The 18,215-nt window shown below is 52.6% G+C and overlaps 1 protein-coding gene across 1 annotated transcript in view; it reads right to left on the minus strand.

The window, feature by feature from the left end:
• Positions 1-10,194: 10,194 nt before the first annotated feature.
• The window catches only part of MFSD11 (major facilitator superfamily domain containing 11), a 33,419-nt gene continuing 25,398 nt past the window's right edge, over positions 10,195-18,215 (minus strand). Inside the window, exons 15-17 of the transcript XR_007507467.1 lie at positions 16,371-16,504; positions 14,852-15,231; positions 10,195-12,810 (exon numbers count right to left, since the gene is read on the minus strand). The gene's annotated coding sequence lies outside the window, so the exon portion shown is untranslated. The remainder of the gene's footprint in view (positions 12,811-14,851; positions 15,232-16,370; positions 16,505-18,215) is intronic.

Raw genomic sequence — 18,215 nt, forward strand, 5'->3', positions numbered from 1 at the left:
TTTTATATCCCCCGTGGCCCCAAGGCTCAGCCAAATGAGCTTGCTGACCTGGTGGCATCAACACGCACAATCTGGAGAAGTGTTTGAGCTCAAGAAAGAAGGAGGATGCAAAATGGTGCACCACAGGGCTGGGAAGAACTGAGAGCTTATAACTCCCCACGACAGCCTCCCGCACGTGCATGGACTTATGCAGGGGTCCAGGGTTCTTACTAACGGCCCAAAATGAGCCTGGGCAGAACTTACAGCCTCAGCAACACATCTGGGGAGTGCAGTTGGCAGCGGGCTGCTGGAAGGCTTGCACCAGCATTAGCCAAATTAAGAGGGACAAAGCATGTCGAGATTCAGCTGTAATTAAAGAAAATAAAGTCAGGGGTTAGGAGAGCAAGAACTCTCCAAGCCTTTTAATTACTGCGGGAGAGTCACCGCTGCTGAACGGCACTCGCAGCCCTTCCTTGCTGGGGTTTGTGAGGAGTTTGCAGCCTCTGCCCCACATGCACAGTGTCCCTGAGCCCGGCAGCCACAGTCTGAGCACCCAAAGGGGAGCTGTGGGTGCACGTCCCCCCTGACCCCGACCATTGCATCCCATCAGAGGGGAGATAAGCGCCGTTGTCTCAGCCAAGGCAGCCCCAAAGCATTCCCCAAATGCTGGCGTACCCCAGGCAAAGCGTTTCTCCTGCTGACACGCAAGCGCAGCTCTGCAGCCAGGCAGCGAGTGCATCCCTCCGCAATGGGAGCCATACTTCTTCATTTCACATCTCATAAACCCGTCCTGCTCCCTCACTTATTCCTTGGCTAACGAAGGCCCGGCTCTCCACCCGCGCTGCCTCGGCTGCCGCATCCCGGGCAGGTTGGGGGGACGCAACGCTGGGATGTTCCATGGCAGCTCCCATTCCTCTCACCCTGGCTGTCCCCAGAGAGGGAGCCAGGGAGGGTATAGAGCCCACACCATTATAAATAGGAAGGTGATACAGCCCAGCTGGCAGCCAGGGTTCTGCAGGCTCCTGCATTGCTTATTAACGCACGTGCAATATCCATGAACGGAGCATTCACGCATGGCATCTCGGCACCACTGACCCCAGCATCTCACATTTCTCAGGTAACGGGGAAAAGGGCTCAGCCGTTGCTGCTGTTGGTCCCCGGGGGCTGGCAGGAGGACATGGGGGAGACAACAGTCTGACCATGCCAGAGCTGAGCGGGAATGCCAGTGCTTCACTCCCGTAACGAGCTGAGCCTTGTCTCACTGGGAGAGCTGCATTTTGGGGACACATGGGACACCTCTGTGCTGGGGACTGAACGTGGCAGGATCAGACCCCAAACAGGGTCCTCCGCTGCCCTATTTTGCACACAACCAGGAGAAGAGCAGGAGAGCCCAGCACAGGCCAGGGGTCCCTGGGGTGCCATCACTGCAGCGAGGACATTGGGAGCCTCCAGCTGGGTTTGGGCATCCCTACCTCCCGCTGAGCTTTCCCTCCAGTCCCCCCTTCAGTAACCGGAGGGACAGAGCCCCTGCGATGCTCTGGATGCTGCCCAGGCCTGTCTCTCACAAGGCTCAGCCAAGCTACTGCACCCCAACAGCCCCAAAACTCACAGCAAGCACAGCCACACTGGGCACCAAGCACACCAGCCCAGTGCTGATAGAGGCAGACACAGGTATTGGGCACAGGTAGCTTTTGTTATCAAGCCTCTCTCTTAACACAAAGCACCTGGTAGACCCAGGAGCCCCGAGCACCTTCCTCACCCTCAGAGCCCCATCCAGAAAGCAAGGTGAGCTCCAGGCGCAAGGCACAGCCCCAGGAGCTGGTGGTGCTGGTGATTATCCGAGCACAGAGCCGCTGGGGGCTGAGGAGGAGGCATCAACCCACAGACGTCTCCAGCCCGCACAGGGGGATGCTCAAGGTGATTTCTTTGGGTGCCCGCCAGCTCTAGCTCTGCTGAAGGTTGCTACGTCAGGAGGCAGAAGCTGGGAGAAGTCTCATTTTGCAGCCCCATCTCTGCCAAACGGCTTCAAAAATCACCCAGGAAATCATATATTGTCCTGACTTATTCAAATTCATAAAACAACAATTGGAAAGCCCCCAGCTATGGGTTGAGATCATGCAATTAGACCATAAAAAATAAACTTCTGAAACCCTCAGACATTTAAACCTGATAGGCCATATGAAGAAAAATGTTCACTTTTCATACACAATGAGTGGAAATGATTTTAGATTTTTATTATTATTATTTTAGAAGGGAAATAAGCATATTTCAATCCAGTCAAGAGTGAAATTGAGTTTAACAACAAAGCAATTTCTATTAGTGGAGACCCGGGGAAAAAAAATACAGATGAATAGAAAACTCACAGAGAAATGTGTCAGACAATGGTGGAATTAGGAATTAAAAGCGACTTTGCTTTACTGCTGATAATATAAGCATATAATGATCTACCTCATCACTAATGTTCTCCCTTCCCATATAAACACTGTAAAATCACAACAGCAGAAAAGATTGGGATTTAATCCTGCCCCTCTCCCAGCAGGGAAGGGAAAGGGGTGCTGTGCTTTGCCAACCCCCCTTAGGGCTGTTCCACCTTTTCCTAGGGAGTGCCTGGAGCAAGATCCAGGCCTTTGCATCCACTGCAGGATGCTTTAGTCTGGGCTGAAAATGGGGTGGCTTACCCCCCTGCTGAACATCTGGGGTTGCCCTTCCCAAAAACCAGCCTCGTAGGCATAACCAGGGAGGCATGGGATGCCCTCCATGCCGGGCGGCTCCTGCCTGCCCTCCGGCTGCCTGGACCGCGGGCAGCAACTCAGGCAGCAGCCTGGCAGGGCTTGTGTTTCCCAGAGGCAACTGCTGCTGGGAAAGGATATCTAATCCTCCGGGATGTTTCCCGGCGTGCCTCTCCTCCTGCCCCTGCCAACTGAGGAGACCAGTCCTTGTGCACGTCCAGGAGCTCGGGCTGAGCTTCCCGTGAGGGACACGGAGCCATTGCAGCCCTCTCCTCCAGCTCCCAGCCCCAGTAATTTCCTTGGTGAAGAATAAACTGTAATTAGCTGCTTTGTTTGCTTTGCTTTGGTGTGTGGCTTGCTTTCAGGATGGCCTCCTGCCCCTTCACCCCAGCGGAGACAACGGAGAAAGGAGAAAGGTTTTTCTGCTTCCTCCAGCCTCAATGCCTGGGGATGGACCTGGCTGCCATCCGTGGAGGCTGTGAGAGGACAGGACCCCCCGGGCTCCCACCACCCACAATTACAGGGTCTGAAGCAGGGGTGTTCAGCAGGGGCAGATGCACAGGGCAATGTCACAGCCGCAGCCTGGACCTGCCAAAATTCACCCTCGTGAACACCAACTCCCAGCCAAATCCTGCCCTACCATGCAGGTCGTGCATTCTCCGTCACCTCCCCCTATATTCTTTCCCATCCTACTCTTCTTCACCTTCTCTACTCACTGCTCATGCTTTTGGGGACAGGCAGCATCTAGCTCTCTCGTATCTCCCCCCACCACTGAGCCATGAGCGACCCCAAGGTCCACGTCCCAGGGCGCACAGCATCACCGTGGTTTCTCTCCGGGATGCCAAGGTGTCATTGCTTCTCATCTTGAAACATATCCATTGCCAAGGATCTAGGTCGTTGGGTTAAAAATTGAAAGTTTGAATAGTCTAAAGTATCAAATCTTAAAGCAATTACACTGTCCTAAATCTTTATTGGCTTTAAAGATTAACTTCTCATCTCCAACGAGGCAGCTCCACTTGTTTCTCCTCAGCGGGATTCACAGTTTGAATATGGAGACAAAGGAATATTGATAACACCATATATTACTAAACGGAATTTTTTGCACCATTTTCTTTCATTTTTCTTTCTTTCTATCGTTCTTCTATAGACAAACCAGTGAAGGTGAACTGCTGCAGGAGCTGGAGATGGGGTCACCAGGCGCTCTGCCACAGAGGCTGAGAGGAATGCAAAACTCAATTTCAAGCCAGTCCTGTTCCCTTTGAAGTCAATTAGGCGGCTCCCGAGGACCTTGGTTGAAAGGAGGCAGGCGGAGGCAATCAGGGGGAGAAGCAGTTGAGTAAAAGACCAGTAAAAGCATGGAACAATTCCCTAAAATGCTGCTGATCCATCAGCTAAGAGGGTCTGTGAAGGAAGGCAGGATCTCAACACCTGATTTCATCCCAGCCCTCCATCCCACCCCTGGCAGAGCATGGCTGGGGCACGCTAACAAAGCCACCCCCGCCGCAGCACCCCAATTTGGTGGGACGGCTGTGTCACGGCACACGGTGGGTTTTCCCTGGGGTCAGATCCAGCCTTGGGTTAGGGACTCAGGTGTGTCCGTCAGGGACAAGACCTCAGCCAGTCCCAGAGGGCACTTATCCCCATCCTAGGTGGGAGTCCCCTTGCTTCAGGCTCAGGATCCCCCCAGCACGATGGGCGTCCAGAAAGGGCACCACAAGGAACACGCGATGGCATTCGTGTGACCCAGAGGGGCGCTGGCAGGGATGGAAAGCCGACTGAGAACAGGCAGTTCCTCAGGGCACGATGGTTTGGGTTTTTTCCCTTACATTTACTCGTTCACAAGGGAAGAGCATGCTGCTGGCAGAGCGTGTGTTCCCACATTTACCCATGTCAAAGCTGTCTCGGAGGCCATCTCTTCTGCATTTCCAAAACCAAGAAAATCAGAATCAGCAAATTGAGGAGCAATTGGAGCTGCGCTTGGCATTCATGAGGATTGATAAATCTCCTCCAACACCAGTAAATAACCAGACTCCGCTCCTCGCTCAGAGGAGGGAGCATCCCCCCTCCAAACACCTGCAATAAGACACTTGCAATTACTGCTTTGTCTCCTGGAAACTAGTAAATAATTCAAACAAACCCCTTTTTTCCTTTTGTTTTTCATTTTAATTAATCCACATAGAATTTTGTCCTCCAAACACAATCATAGCAGCACAGGAACAGCAGGTAGAGAATCTCATTACCCAGCTTACCAGCCAGATCCTAGAGCCATTATTAATAGAGACTTCACCGCGTGAGGAATTAATAAAACCCGACGGTGAGGGGGAAGGGAAACGCTCCTGCTGGAGTGCATCGTCCTCTCCACCTTGTCCCCGGCATGTCTGATGGTTAGGGGTGCCAGGGGGTTGCCATGCTTGTCCCTGCAGCCAAATGCCACCTTCCCCCATCAGTGCATGTGGTCCGGGAGGAGCTGCTGGGTTCAAAGCAAGGCAAGGAGATCAGGAAACCTGTCTCACTGCGCGCAGGTCATCACACAGACTCTTGCCCAGCCGCTGGCAGGACGCAGAGGCCAAACGCACGTTCTCATGGTGCTACGTTACTCCTTCCTTTCTCTCTCGTTACACCAGTACCAGCCGCATCCGCAGAGCACGGCCTCGGCACCAGGAGTTGCTCTCGTCTGGGGGTGGCATCACTGAGGTGCAAACAGCCAGGCCCTCCCAGGTACCTGTGCTGGGAAGAGAGAGCAGGACCATGTTCCCCAGCACCCCTGCTGTGGGGGGAGACCCCCATGCCCAGCTGCTTTTAGGGGTTTGGATCCTGCCACCGTGCTCACAGGTGTCCTGCAGCAAGCATCCAGCCACGTGTCCATCCCCGGGTGCTGGGTCCACTTTCTGGGTTCTCAGCTCCCTGGTGACCCCATGGGGTAATCGCCCAGAAGAAAACACCTCCTTCTTGGAGCACCCACTGTACCGATGGTTTTTTTCCTGACACAAGGCAGTTCCGATGGGGCAGCACTGAATACAGGCACGCACACGAGGGACACCTTTCTCCCAAAGGATACTGCATGCACAGCACGACTGCCAGAGAGGAAAATGCCATTATTAACTGGAATCACTTGCACGGAGACAAGGCATGGCCACGGCTGGCTGGCAGCACACACTTGTTCTCTGCTTCCTTTCCTTTCTTGGCTTCTTTTCTCCTTGTTCCCCCAGACCTGAGAAGTACCCTGAGTTGGGTGTGCAGGCTGCTGCACTGCAAGGCAGGGAGGTGCGATTCACTTCGGCTCGATGGCTTCTCTGCCTTGATCAGCTGCACTTAGACAAACAGCAGTACATGAATAAGCAGCTCTAATTAGAGGTGTTAATAGTGCTGGGAGCTGGGGGAAAGTGCATCGAGGCAGGAGGGAGAAGATTTTGCAATCTAAGGAGAGCGACGGGAGGAGTTGGGAGACCTGGGATGCTCAGGACTTTCCCTTCCTGCTGCACACCCAGCGGGTGGGACAATCAAGCTCCAGGAGCCCATGTGAAATTGCCGGGGAAATATCCCCCGTGCTGATTATCTTGAATAATTTATGCAGATGTTATCATGCATTCATATTTTATGGAAGTCTTGCAAAAGCCGTGATCGTGGTTATTCACAACCATTTGCTCCCTTCCAGAAATCTCCATCAGTGGCGGGTGCGGGGATAAAGCCGGCGTGCAGGTCACACCTCGGGGACCTCGGCTCCCCACAGCACTGGGGACAGGGCACGGAGCAGCATCAGGGCAGCCACATTCCCAGGGCACCAGCCCAGACTGGGGTTTACCCTTCCATCCCCCCAGTACCTCCGGGGGACAGACACCCCAGGGCAGAGGGGAGAGGGGACACTAACCGTCACGGACACAGCACAGCAGCATCGCTCCCACCATGATCCCGCTCCTGCACCCACCACCTCACAGCCCTCTCCGGCCCCAATCCTGCAAAACAAAGAGGCTCTATGGACCCCCAGGAGGGACCCAGGAAAGGGACAGGTCCTGCAGCACTGTCCCCTCTGCCCAGGAAGCTGTCACACAGCAACGCTAAGCAGGACAAACGGACAGGACCTGCTCCCAGGGGAGCGGGTCGCTCGATTCCCAAGGGTGGGATGCAGGCTGGGGTGGAGGGGACCCCAGGGCCACCCACGACCTGATGTTGAGCTGCGCAATCCTGCCAGCTCCAGCGCATCCACTGCTTTCCCAGCGGCTGTCTCCCTGGAAACTGGAGCCGATGCCGAGGTGGGAGGCAGGAAGGGGCATCGCTTCCGTTTAGGAAAGGTGGGTGGATGAGCTGTGCAGCAATTCCTTCCAGCACGGGGGGATGGATGAAAGGCCATAGTTCCTCTGCTGCCCGGCTGGAGGTGCGGCAGGCAGGACCCTTCCTGCCCAGGGCTCCCTGAGGCTGTGGAGGGGCACCAGCCAGCCCCACATCTCCCCATTGCTCCACATCTCCATCTGCTCTGGGGTTGGGAATACTCGGTGCCTTGACTCAAGGCCACGTGGGGCAGTGACGGTCACCACAGGAGAAGCAAAGGACTTTGTGGGGAGCCGAGAAGGAGCAGGAGGAGTAAGGGGTAGGCGATGGGTGGGGTGGAGAAGAAAAGATGGGAGTAAGCGGGAAAATTGAGGAACCCAAGAAGAAGTGCTCAGACCGTGCGGGAGGAGGATGTGGCCGCAGGGAAGCCTGCCAGTACGCAGCGGAGCAGAAAGTCAACGATATTAAAGCAAAGACGCTGGATATTTTAATTCCCCGCGGCTCCTGCTTCTCAGAGGACAGCAATGATGTCTGAAGTGCAAGCAAAAATTAAACAAGAGGCATCTCAGTCTGGTTGTTCAGCCTGTAAAACAGGCCTGGGGACCAGAGCGGAGACACGGCTCAGAGAGGGGCAGGAAGGACGGGCACATGTCCCCAGCCAGCCCCCGTGTCACGCACCCCCGGGAGGTGCCACCAGCACTGCCGCCCCACCGCCACACTCTGGTTTTTGGTGTTATCTCTTTCCCTCCGGGGACACCCCAGGAAGCCTTCGCTCAAGCCAGTCTGCCTCTGCCTACAGCAACTTCCATCTATTTCAATTAGAGAACCTTTCCCCAAAAAGGGGCCAGAAACCTCAGCTCCTGTGAGGCAGAGCAGGGGGATGCAGACAAACAGCCTCTGCCACGCTTGGGGCTGCTGCTCAGAGCCTCATTTATCATCTACCAACAACACGGGCATGCCCAGCCTTCCCAGCGCCGGGCAGGGGACGAGCAGCCCCCCCCTTGCTGGCTGGGGTTAATCAAGTTTGGCCTCTGCCAACAGCATCTCGCAGCCCGGGGAAGCGGCACGCTGCGTATCCAAAGGCAAGCGGGAGCCTGGGGACTCACCCAGAGCTGAATTTCCTCCAGGAGCTTGCATCAAACTCAGTTAGAGCGCTAGTGATTTATTAGGAGAGCTACTCCTTGGAGCAGCTGCGAGCCACAAGGCTGTAGTACAGGCATCTGCTTCACCAGGGAGGGGTCCTCAGCAACACAGAGTGATTTATGGGGCAAAAGCTGCTGGTTTAGCACAGGGTGTACAGCATGGGGCGACTCTCGGGGCTGGTTGGGGCAGGGGAGCTGCCGCCAAGCCCAAAGGGTCCCTGGGTGATGAGCCGTGGGTGGCAGAGCTTAGGGACAGGGACACCCCCACCTCCCCGCAGCCCAGCCGGCAGCACGATGCAAAGCAGGCTACGAGCCCTGCTGCCAACAAGTCAAGAAACAGAGGAGGCAGGGAGACCACATCTCGGCTCCAAACCGACAAACGAGCTTTTTTTTAATCTTTTCTAAGAAAACGGCTTCTCCAGTTTTGTCTGGAACAACCAATCAAACCCAAAGAGTTGCATCCGACTGCGAGGGGGGAAAAAAAAAAAATCCAGGTCTATTAAAAATGATGAAAGACACCTTGACAGTGTCCTTTTAATGTAATTAAAAACCTATTTAAAGGCATGCCAAATGTTTACTAATTAAACAAGCGCTTCATTCTGTAGCCATAATGAAAAAAGTAATTGTGATACTTTTAGCAAATCCGAGGTTTTTAAAGAAATAATTACTTTACAGAAAATCAGTTACTAAATTAAACCATTCTTTACCCGCTGTTATTTCTGCTCTTTTGCTCATTTTGTGCAGCAGGTTGAATCCTGAAATTACCTGGGACAGATTTTTATTCTGAATAATGAATATTTCAAAGGAAATAGGAATAGAGAAAGAAGAAAACTAGGAACTGTTAGTGGGTCCCCAAACCTTAATATGTGGCTGGTGGGAAAATTGTGATGTGGTTGGAACAGACTGAAACATGCCCACGTGGCTGTACCCCTGATGCACTGCTGACAGATCTCCAGCAAACTGTCCCCCTAGTGCTCCATCACTACCACCGAGACAAAAGAGGGCCACCAACAGAGGCAAAGCCTCTGCAGCTTGGGTACAAAGGTTGGGTCAAGCCCTCTGAGCAAGATTGCTCTGCTGTTCGTGGAGTCAGCCACAGACTATGCTGATCACCTGAGGATGGTGGAGTTTCCACCCTTAGAGATATCCAAAAGCCAACCAGACGTAGTCCTGGGCAACCTGCTGTAAGTGGCCCTGCTTGAGCAGGGGATTGTACCAGGTGACGTCCAGAGGTCTTTTCCAACCCCAGGCAGTCTGGGGTTCTGTGATGACTAACCCGAGGAGCAGGAGGGCAGGAAAGACGGTCGTGTAGCAAAGGCAATGCTGCACACCACAGCCCCGCCTGCAAATCTCAGCTCCATGCTCAGATGCCGTTGAGAAGTCAGGTAACATCTTTGTGCCCTGTCTGCAAAATAGGATTCTCAGCTTAGCCCACGAATTCCTCCGAGGCAGAACTGTCCCCTTGGTGAGCATCTACAGAGACGTGACGTGCTGGAGCCGCACACCCCAGGGCTCCCCAGACACCGCCAGGCTGCCAGTGCTCCTCTCCAAACAGGTCTGAGCTCAAACACAGAGGGAAGGGGAAAGGAAACCAAGCACTCCCACCCATGCCATTAATAAATACCCATCACAAGAGCATCTCTCTCCTCCTTCTGCAGACACTCTCAAAAGCAATCCTGGCCGAGAGAGGTCTCTTATTTCTGTACCGGAGCACACAGCACTAAATTGAACATGGCTCTATAAACCACCCGGTGCTTGTTTTTCAGCCAAGGTGTGTGCGTGTGCTTCAGCCCATCAGCTCTACCTGGCTCTTTCTGAGAGGAGGCACAGACTTTGAACACAAGCCCACTAATCTAAGATGACACTAGACTGAATCTAGAGAGAGGCAGCGAAGGCACGGCGGTGACCAAGCATCTGTGCAGGCAGGCAGCCGATGGCTGGCTCCCAGTTGTCGGGTTGCAGGGGCTTTTGATAGCAGATGGAGAGTCTGATTGCATTTGCTGATAATGGATTAGGAGGCTTATCTTTGATCTTGACTTTCTCCTGGTTAGCCGGTTTCTTGAGGGGCTCTGCAGGGAGGTGTTACAAGAGATTTATTAACAAGATGAACTGCAATGCCAAGAAAAGCTACTTCTGCAAAATGCACTTTCTCTCTCACGCCTGCACAGGCTTAAACCCACTCCCTGTTTGAACGCACTCAGCATCTTTCCTCCTCGGGGGACTCCTTCCCTCACGGTAGGCTGGCAGAGTTTCATCAATGCAATGGGAAACTGCTGCAGTCCTTGCCCAGCCATCCAGCAGCCTCCAAAATGTCCTTATTTGCCAACAACAAACGTAAGCACCTTAAAAGTCAGGCACCCAGGGCAGAAGAAACTGTAGGTAGAGGCGGCTTGTCCCCAGTGTCCCCAGCACCATCACAGCCTCTCCCTAGGGCCAAACTCCTCTCAGCTGCTCTTGCAATAGGGCGCAGGAGCCCAGCTCTTCCCAGGGCCAGGGAACAGGCGGCACCTCCAAAGATGTCCTGGTAAGGTGAAGGATTGGTTTTAATGCCCACAGGTTTTTGGGATCTAGCTCTGACTGGCAGGCCAGCCACTCAGCTTCTGCGAAAAAGGCAGATGCTCCCCACTTACCTTACGCAGCCTCCAAAAATAACTGAGCGCTTCCAGCAGCATCACCTGCTCCCAGCTGCCCCTCGAGCAGTGGCGAAGTAGCAGACACACAGTCCCCTCCTGGGTGCAAGGCAGCTTATTTGGGCTGCCTGAAGGCAGGCATCACATCTGGAAGCCCTGCCTGCCCCCCAGTGTGTCCTACTGCAGCCCCAAAGCAGGACTGTTCCTAGGGATCATTCCCAGCCCAGGGAAGAGCTAGCTACTGAAGCTCCATGTTGCTGGCCAGCAAGTCTGAGTAATTAATTTTCAACCGGTTTTCCTTGAACCTGATCCACCAAGCACACGTCATCCTGCCCCAGAGGTGGGCTATTTTAGCAATGGTCCCATCCTGCAGGTAAGGAAGCTAAGACCTACTCTAAGGCATCTAAGGCCAGCAAGGGAGCCAGGATTAGAAATTCAGAGCTCAAAGCTCAGCTCAGTAGACTGCCTCATCTGTACCACACACGGACATGGCACGAGGCGACACTGCTGGACCTCCGAGATAGAAGTGAGCACAGCTACCCACCAAGCAGTAGCTACAGGGGAAGGAAGGAGCAAGGACAAAAGAGATAAGGTGATGGGGGAGGCAGACGAGAAGCAGAGAAAGTAGAGGAGAGAGAGGAAAGCAGGAAGGTAACCCGTACATTCATCACCCTGAGTCCACCATGGGAGTTTTTGCTTGTTTTCTCTACAGGCACAAGTCTATTGCTGCTTTCTGCTGCTAGGGAACAGGGGTGCCCTGTTGTTGTTACTGGTGTCACTCTCAAGCAACGCCATGCAGCCACGCACAACCTGTGCTGCCAGCCAGACTACAATCTGACCTCATGCTGGACTGTGCACAGCATTTTGAAGAGTATTTGGCTTTGGGGAGAAAAAAGCAGGCCAAAACCAGCGCTACCCTTTCTCCCAGAGCACCTCCTGGAGCAGCGGCAGGAAGGGGGAGGTAGCACTGGCCATGTGCCTGCTCTGCCCAAGAGCCATGTCCTGAGCTGCCTGCTACCACCCGGTGTGTCCCATTCTGGCCAGCATGGTTTACCCCTACTCCCTTCCAAACCAAACACAACAGGTGAAGATAAAGCAGACACCCCACCTGGATGGATTCTGGATTTGCTTTGCCAGCAATTCTCATCAGCTGTGATTTCTCCATGCTTTTGGACCTTGCTGCTGATCTGCAAACCCTTGGCTAGGGAGAGAGCAGAACTCCCCCATCCACAGTCCACGAACACCTCTGAGTGATGCAAAGCTAAAGGGCAAATTCATTTTCCCCCACTGATTCACAGCACCGCTCTACACAACAGGACATGCCGTTTCACATTAACATCATTATTTGCATTGCAACAGCATTCAGAAAGCCAGGGCCCAGGTTGTACGGACGCCACTCCAAAGAATCAGCAATTCAACTCAACGGTCATTTATTCAGCTCTCTAGCGCTCCTGCAACATGTCTGCACTGCACAGCAGCAGCCAGCTGGAGAGAAAGGTTTCACAGTTGACCCCAATGGCAGCAGTGAGGATTCGGCCAGAACCCAGACTCCTACAAAAGGATGCAATAAGTGAGCACAGGGGTACGGGAACAGGAGTCTCCCTTAAACAATAAGCGGCCTGATGCATGTTTAATCTTCTGCTTCAATACAAGCTAAATACCTTGGCTTTTTCTGAAGCGATGGCCATGGTGCACACCATCGCTGTGCTTGGGAGCCTGACAGCATCTCAGAACCAATGTCCAGGGTGAGCTGTTGAGATTAACCAAACCCCAGGTCAGATCAGAGCAGTTCTGTTGCTTTCTAGCAGTCTGCTTGCTCTCTGAGAATTAACCCCTTATCTTGCAACCTTATCTCCCCGGGGAGCAGCGCTGGATTGTCTGGTCACCTAATGCCATTGCAAAACCCAAGCACAAATAACCCCCAGGGATACAAACCAACAAGCCTTGGTCCTTCTCCATCAGCATGTGGGTTGTTTGCAGAAAACGAGGCCCCAGGCAGAGGAGGAGAGTGGTAAGTGTGCAGCTCAGGCTGCACAGGAGCTATTCCCGTGTCTGCCTTCCGACCTAAGGATGAAAAATGAATTCAGCAACCAAGCCACAATTCATCTCAGCTGGCTAAGGTCTGCCTTTGCAGCTGAGATCCAAGCACAGACACCACTTAGCCTGGCCAATTTCCTGTGTTGATGCTTCACCCAAGACCCTGGCGGGAGAGACTCATTAATTACAGAGGCTGGAATTGTCTCTCCAATAGATAAGCGGGAAGCCAAATGCAGGTGAGCAGCTGTACGTGCCCAACAGAGCAATAAACTCTGCCAGCAAGTGCTCCTACAAACCAGCCCTAGCAGGGGACAAGAAGAATGCTGTGCGCTTGGCTAACGCTGGCTGCAGGCTGCCCCAGCTACAGGTCTAGCTTGGTGGGTGGAAAAACGATACCTTGGGGAGGAGAGATGCTGCCACGTTCAGAACTTTATTGCCAGCTAGAAAAGGCTTCCTCCGCTCCCCTCAGGCTCTTTGCACCTGCTTATTTCCACCCACTCCTCTGCAGGTGCTTTGCAAAGGAGGTCAGGAGCTCTGCGGAGGCACCGTGCCCTACGGGCAGCCGGCAACCCCGGGGCCAGGACTGATGATACCCACTGTGCAGCTGTGACACATCCCCACCCCAAAGCAGGGCAGGTAAGTGGGACCCCCCCCTCCTGCACCCAAGGCCCAGCATGGACCACGTAACTTCGTTGCTCTGAGGCTGGCTGCCTGTGCAGTCATGCTGGGAGGGTGAAGGTGCTGTTGAGGTCACACACAACCCCCCCACCAGCCAGGCTTCTGATGAATCACTTAAATGCAAAAATATCACAAAGTGCCTTCCATTCCACACAATATCCTTAGAGGATAATACTCGGAGGCTCTTACTCACCTTCTTGAGCCAAAAGGATGAAGCTGCCACCCCACAAACTGCAAGGGAAGTTTCTGGGATCGACCTCACCCTCAAAAGCACCTCCAGAGCAGCATCCTGTCCACCAGTCCCTTACCAGGTGGCCATGAATTTCCCACCAATGCCACAACATGTCCCAATCCCTTTCTGTGTTCTTCTTACACTCCCCCCTCTCCAAACATCTCTCCTCCACAGCTAGGAGGATTTGCTCCAAAATTCAGTCTTTCCCAGGGGAGAGGGCAGCCCCACACTTCTCCCAGTTCCTCTGGATCACTGGTTTCCCACCCAAGCTGACCCTGAACCAAGGACCTGCAGCCTCCTCAGCTATTCAAGCAGGGACAGCAGCTCCCGCTGACTCTTTGCTGGAGCTCTTCTCCCACCACATCAGCAATTCCTGGTTTATGCCCCATGGCAACAGGAGAACGGGGCTGCTCACTTTTAGTGCTTCAAACAACATCACTTCATTCCTTTCCTTTTGCTTTGTATGAAATATGCTACAGAGGCCTCAATTATGAAACTAAAAACACATCTTCCATCTGTGCTGTACAGCACCAAGCACCTTCCTATTAATGGAGAACAATTATAATTATTGACACAGAGATAAATGCAGAAACACCACCAGAAGAGCTCCTATTTGAGAGCAGCTGCATCCCACATCCTGAACCACAGAGCATCGTGTTCTGGCTGCTTCAGGAGGATGCAAGAAACCCTTTGCAAACACACAGGACAACCTGCCCTCACTCAAGCCTCTTCCTGGTTTCTAGTACTTAGAAATTGGCTTATATCACCCAGCACAAAGTCTAAGAGCCCTTTTTCTATTTCTGTGGTTATTAATTATGACAACTGGGTCTATCAGGGGTTTACATGTTGGAAGTGCTACAACAGCTAATTAACATTATGCACACCCTATCACCTCTTGGTCCCCACAACCTCCCATCCGAGCCACAGCTCTGCAGAAAAAGTCACAACAGAGAAGGAAGGGGGAGAAAGAAAAAGAAAAAAAAAGTAAAATTATCTTGGCTCCCAGCCCAAGGCTTTCTCTTTTTAAGATGCATTTCAAGAATCTGCTGGCTGGTAACCTCCTCGAGTTACAAGGGAGGCTGCTTGTCAAAAGCTGACCTGAGCTGGATTTAATTGAAAGCCGGTTGCTGGCAGTGGGAGTGAGATCAGAAAGGGCACCTTGGGGAGGCTCCGCACAGAGCGGCCAGGAGGACAGGAGCAGTTGGAGTGGACGGGAGCCATGCGAGCAGAGAGCACCCTCTGCAGCTACGCTGAGGAGACCCTGGATTTGGAGAGTCTGGGTTCTTTGGGTCTGGGTTGGAGAGCCCTGGGCTGCTTCCCTCAGGTCCTGCTGTTAAATTGGATCCAGGCTGTTTGCTTTGCACTCGCCATGCACCGAGCCTTCCGCAGGGTACGTCAGAGGGCAACGCACCGCTCACGTACAGACCCCGCGCTGAGACAGCCTGGGTCAAGGCAGCGAGACCCAAAGGTTTGTCTTGCAGCACCTGGACACAGAAGCCTGTTTCAGGGCGCTCCTCCACAGAGGTTCTCCCACAGCACTGCAAAACACAGAGCAGATGCAGAGCGTTTCTCTCTGCTCCCCCAAACCGCCACAGCTTCCTCCGCTCAGGCCGAATGCCCACCCTTTTCATCAGCGGTCAGACCAGCAAAACTAGGATGAGAGCCAGCCAGGGACAAGCCAGCGTCTCCCCCAGGCTCTGGTGCAAGTCCCTCGAGCGCTCGCAACCTGCCTCTGTTTATCACCCCATAAAGATGTGACTCTTCCCACCTCCCAGCCCTAGGACAGGAAGGCTTGTGTTAAGTTTTTGGACAGTATTTTACATCCTGGGGAGTGTGGGGGGCGAAGAGATGTTTACAGATCTAAGCAGCTCCCAGGACAGCAGTGCTGTGGGGGGATTGCAAACTGGATTAGCTGGGACCAACCGATTGCTAATCCCAGTTCCACCACTGAGGATGCCTGTCACCTTGGGCATACGACTTCACTTTCCATTTCCAAATTCTCCTGTTTTGCGATATTTATCTCCTGCATGAAGTTTTTTGGGCAGAGGAATTTATTACCAGAGGAAAAACAAATCAAGTATTTCACAGCAGTACTTTGCAGCAGAAAATATTGAGCAGTCTCCACATCTAAGTGTTATCGATACCCTAAGCTTTTAATTCCACCAGAAACAAAACAAGTTCATTTGGAAGTTTCAGTCAGTGACCCAGGAACATTATCCTTCTTGCTAAATGTAACCTCTCATGAAAACACTGACCATGAAACTGCACTTTCAGCTGCTTAGAACTTCCCAGGGTATTCCCACTCCTTTTCTCTGCAGCCTAAGCCCCTGCCACCTTAAGGCTTTATCACCATCTGAAAAGAAGTTTAATTTTTAATGGTGAAACATGACCCTTCATTCCTTTCAAAATAAAGTGACACATGTACGCACACACACAGAGTAAGACCAAACCACAACTACGGCGTGCTGCAAGTTGAAAAGCCAGTGAAGACAGACACAGAGCTCCTCCTGTGCTCTGCACAAGCCAGGCCCACAGCTCCATCTTCATGGACAATCAGGATCTGAGCTTTGCTGATCCCCCGTTATCGCTACTTACCAACCCATCATTTCATAACTCCCGGTTGCCTAAATATGAAAAATAATCCCCTTGTTTCCTTTCTACACATTTAAGCACTCACCTCTGCTTCTCATCTGGCTTGTTACCAACCTCCCGTGGCCACAAGGCAGCTATAGCCTTTGGCTCCCTCACAGACTGAAATCTTTTCCTTTGATCCTGCAGTGAATCCAGACCCACAGTGGGGGTGAGCTGGTACTGGAAAGCAGAATGAGACACTTTTTTTCTCTCCAGAGTTTGGACTGTAAACTGCCTAACCAGAACTGGCTTATGCCCTGGGAACCCTTTCCCCAGCCCAGTCACGAATGCCAAGTGATACTTCACTTGTCTGGTGAAAAACAAATGCTCGCAGTAGGTAAAAAACAAGGTGTGACTGTCCATAGCCTTGTGACAGCCCCAGAAATGCATCCATCAACCCAGAGCTCCATCCATAGCAGTCCCACTGGGTTCCCCGAGCACACACGGTGTCCTGGTTTCAGCTGGGACAGAGTTAACTGTCTTCCTAGTAGCTGGTACAGTGCTATGTTTTGAGTTCAGCATGCGAAGAATGTTGATAACACTGATGTTTTCAGTTGTTGCTCAACAGTGTTTAGACTAAAGTCAAGGATTTTTCAGCTTCTCACGCTCAGCCAGGGCACAAGAAGTTGGCACAGGACACAACCAAGGCACCTGACCCAAACTGGCCAACAGTGTATTCCATACCATGGGATGTCCCATCTAGTTTAGGAACTGGGAAGGGGGGGGGGGGGCAGGGAATCGCTGCTCAGGGACTGGCAGGGTGTCGGTCGGCAGGTGGTGAGCTATTGCCCTTTGCATCATTTGTACATTCCAATCCTTTTATTACTACTGTTGTCATTTTATTAGTGTTATCATTATCATTATAATTTCTTCTTTTCTGCTCTATTAAATCGTTCTTATCTCAACCCAGAAGTTTTACCTTTTTTTTCCCCGAGTTCCTCCCCCATCCCACTGGATGGGGGAAGTGAGTGAGCGGCTGCGTGGTACTTAGTTGCTGGCTGGAGTTAAACCATGACACACGGTTATCAAGGCAGCTTGATCTGCTCAACACCCGTGAGCAGCAGAAGTGACAGGTCTACAAGGCAAGCCAAAGCGAGTGCCATCACCAGCAAGGGCACAAGCCCACAGTACCCGAACTGGGTCCAGTGATGGTAGCCAGGGTTAGCCACAGCCAGCGATCGCTAGGCAAGGCTGAGGCTAAGTGAGTAAGTCACATCAGTAAGACCCGGTCAGCATCAACACAGTAGAGGCCGGGCATGGACAGGCACCTACTTTGTAGCTTAAAAAAGGACCAACAGCAAGGAACTGAGCTCAAACACAGCTCCGGAGGGGAGCAGGGGGTCAGAGTAAAATGGCCAGGCTGGCTGTGGAGCTAGGGAAACTGCCAGGTGCAACTGGGCTCATAGCTAGCCCGCAAGGGAAAAGTCCCTGTGAACATCTCGGGGCTATCTAGTCACTGGCCCTTCTCCACAGAGTCTGACAAGCACTTTCCTTAACTAACAGCATTACACGACATGCCTGAACCTCCCTCAGTACAAACGTGTTTTATCTGGGAAGCATGTCTTGAATATGAAGCTTCCAGTGTTGCCAGATTTCAAGTCATTCTTCCCTCCCAATCCCTGGGACTGGTGGTTTATTTGTTTGCTGCAGAACATCATAAATATTTTTACCGGCTAGCAAACTTTTAAATCCAATTGCTTTCTGCATGAAATGAAACCCAGTGTGCATAATGCCCTTTCCTTCCCCTACAGTCATTTTTTATGCGTATATCAAATCACAGCAGCACAAACATGAAAGCACGAAGCGTAGGCAAGCACTGCTCCACGCTAATCCTGATGAACACCCGCAGGGGCACCGAGCACTGTCCTCTGCCACTGGCTGCGAAAGGGCA

Source organism: Accipiter gentilis, chromosome 10 (genome assembly GCF_929443795.1).
Source record: "Accipiter gentilis chromosome 10, bAccGen1.1, whole genome shotgun sequence".
Taxonomy (NCBI): domain Eukaryota; kingdom Metazoa; phylum Chordata; class Aves; order Accipitriformes; family Accipitridae; genus Astur; species Astur gentilis.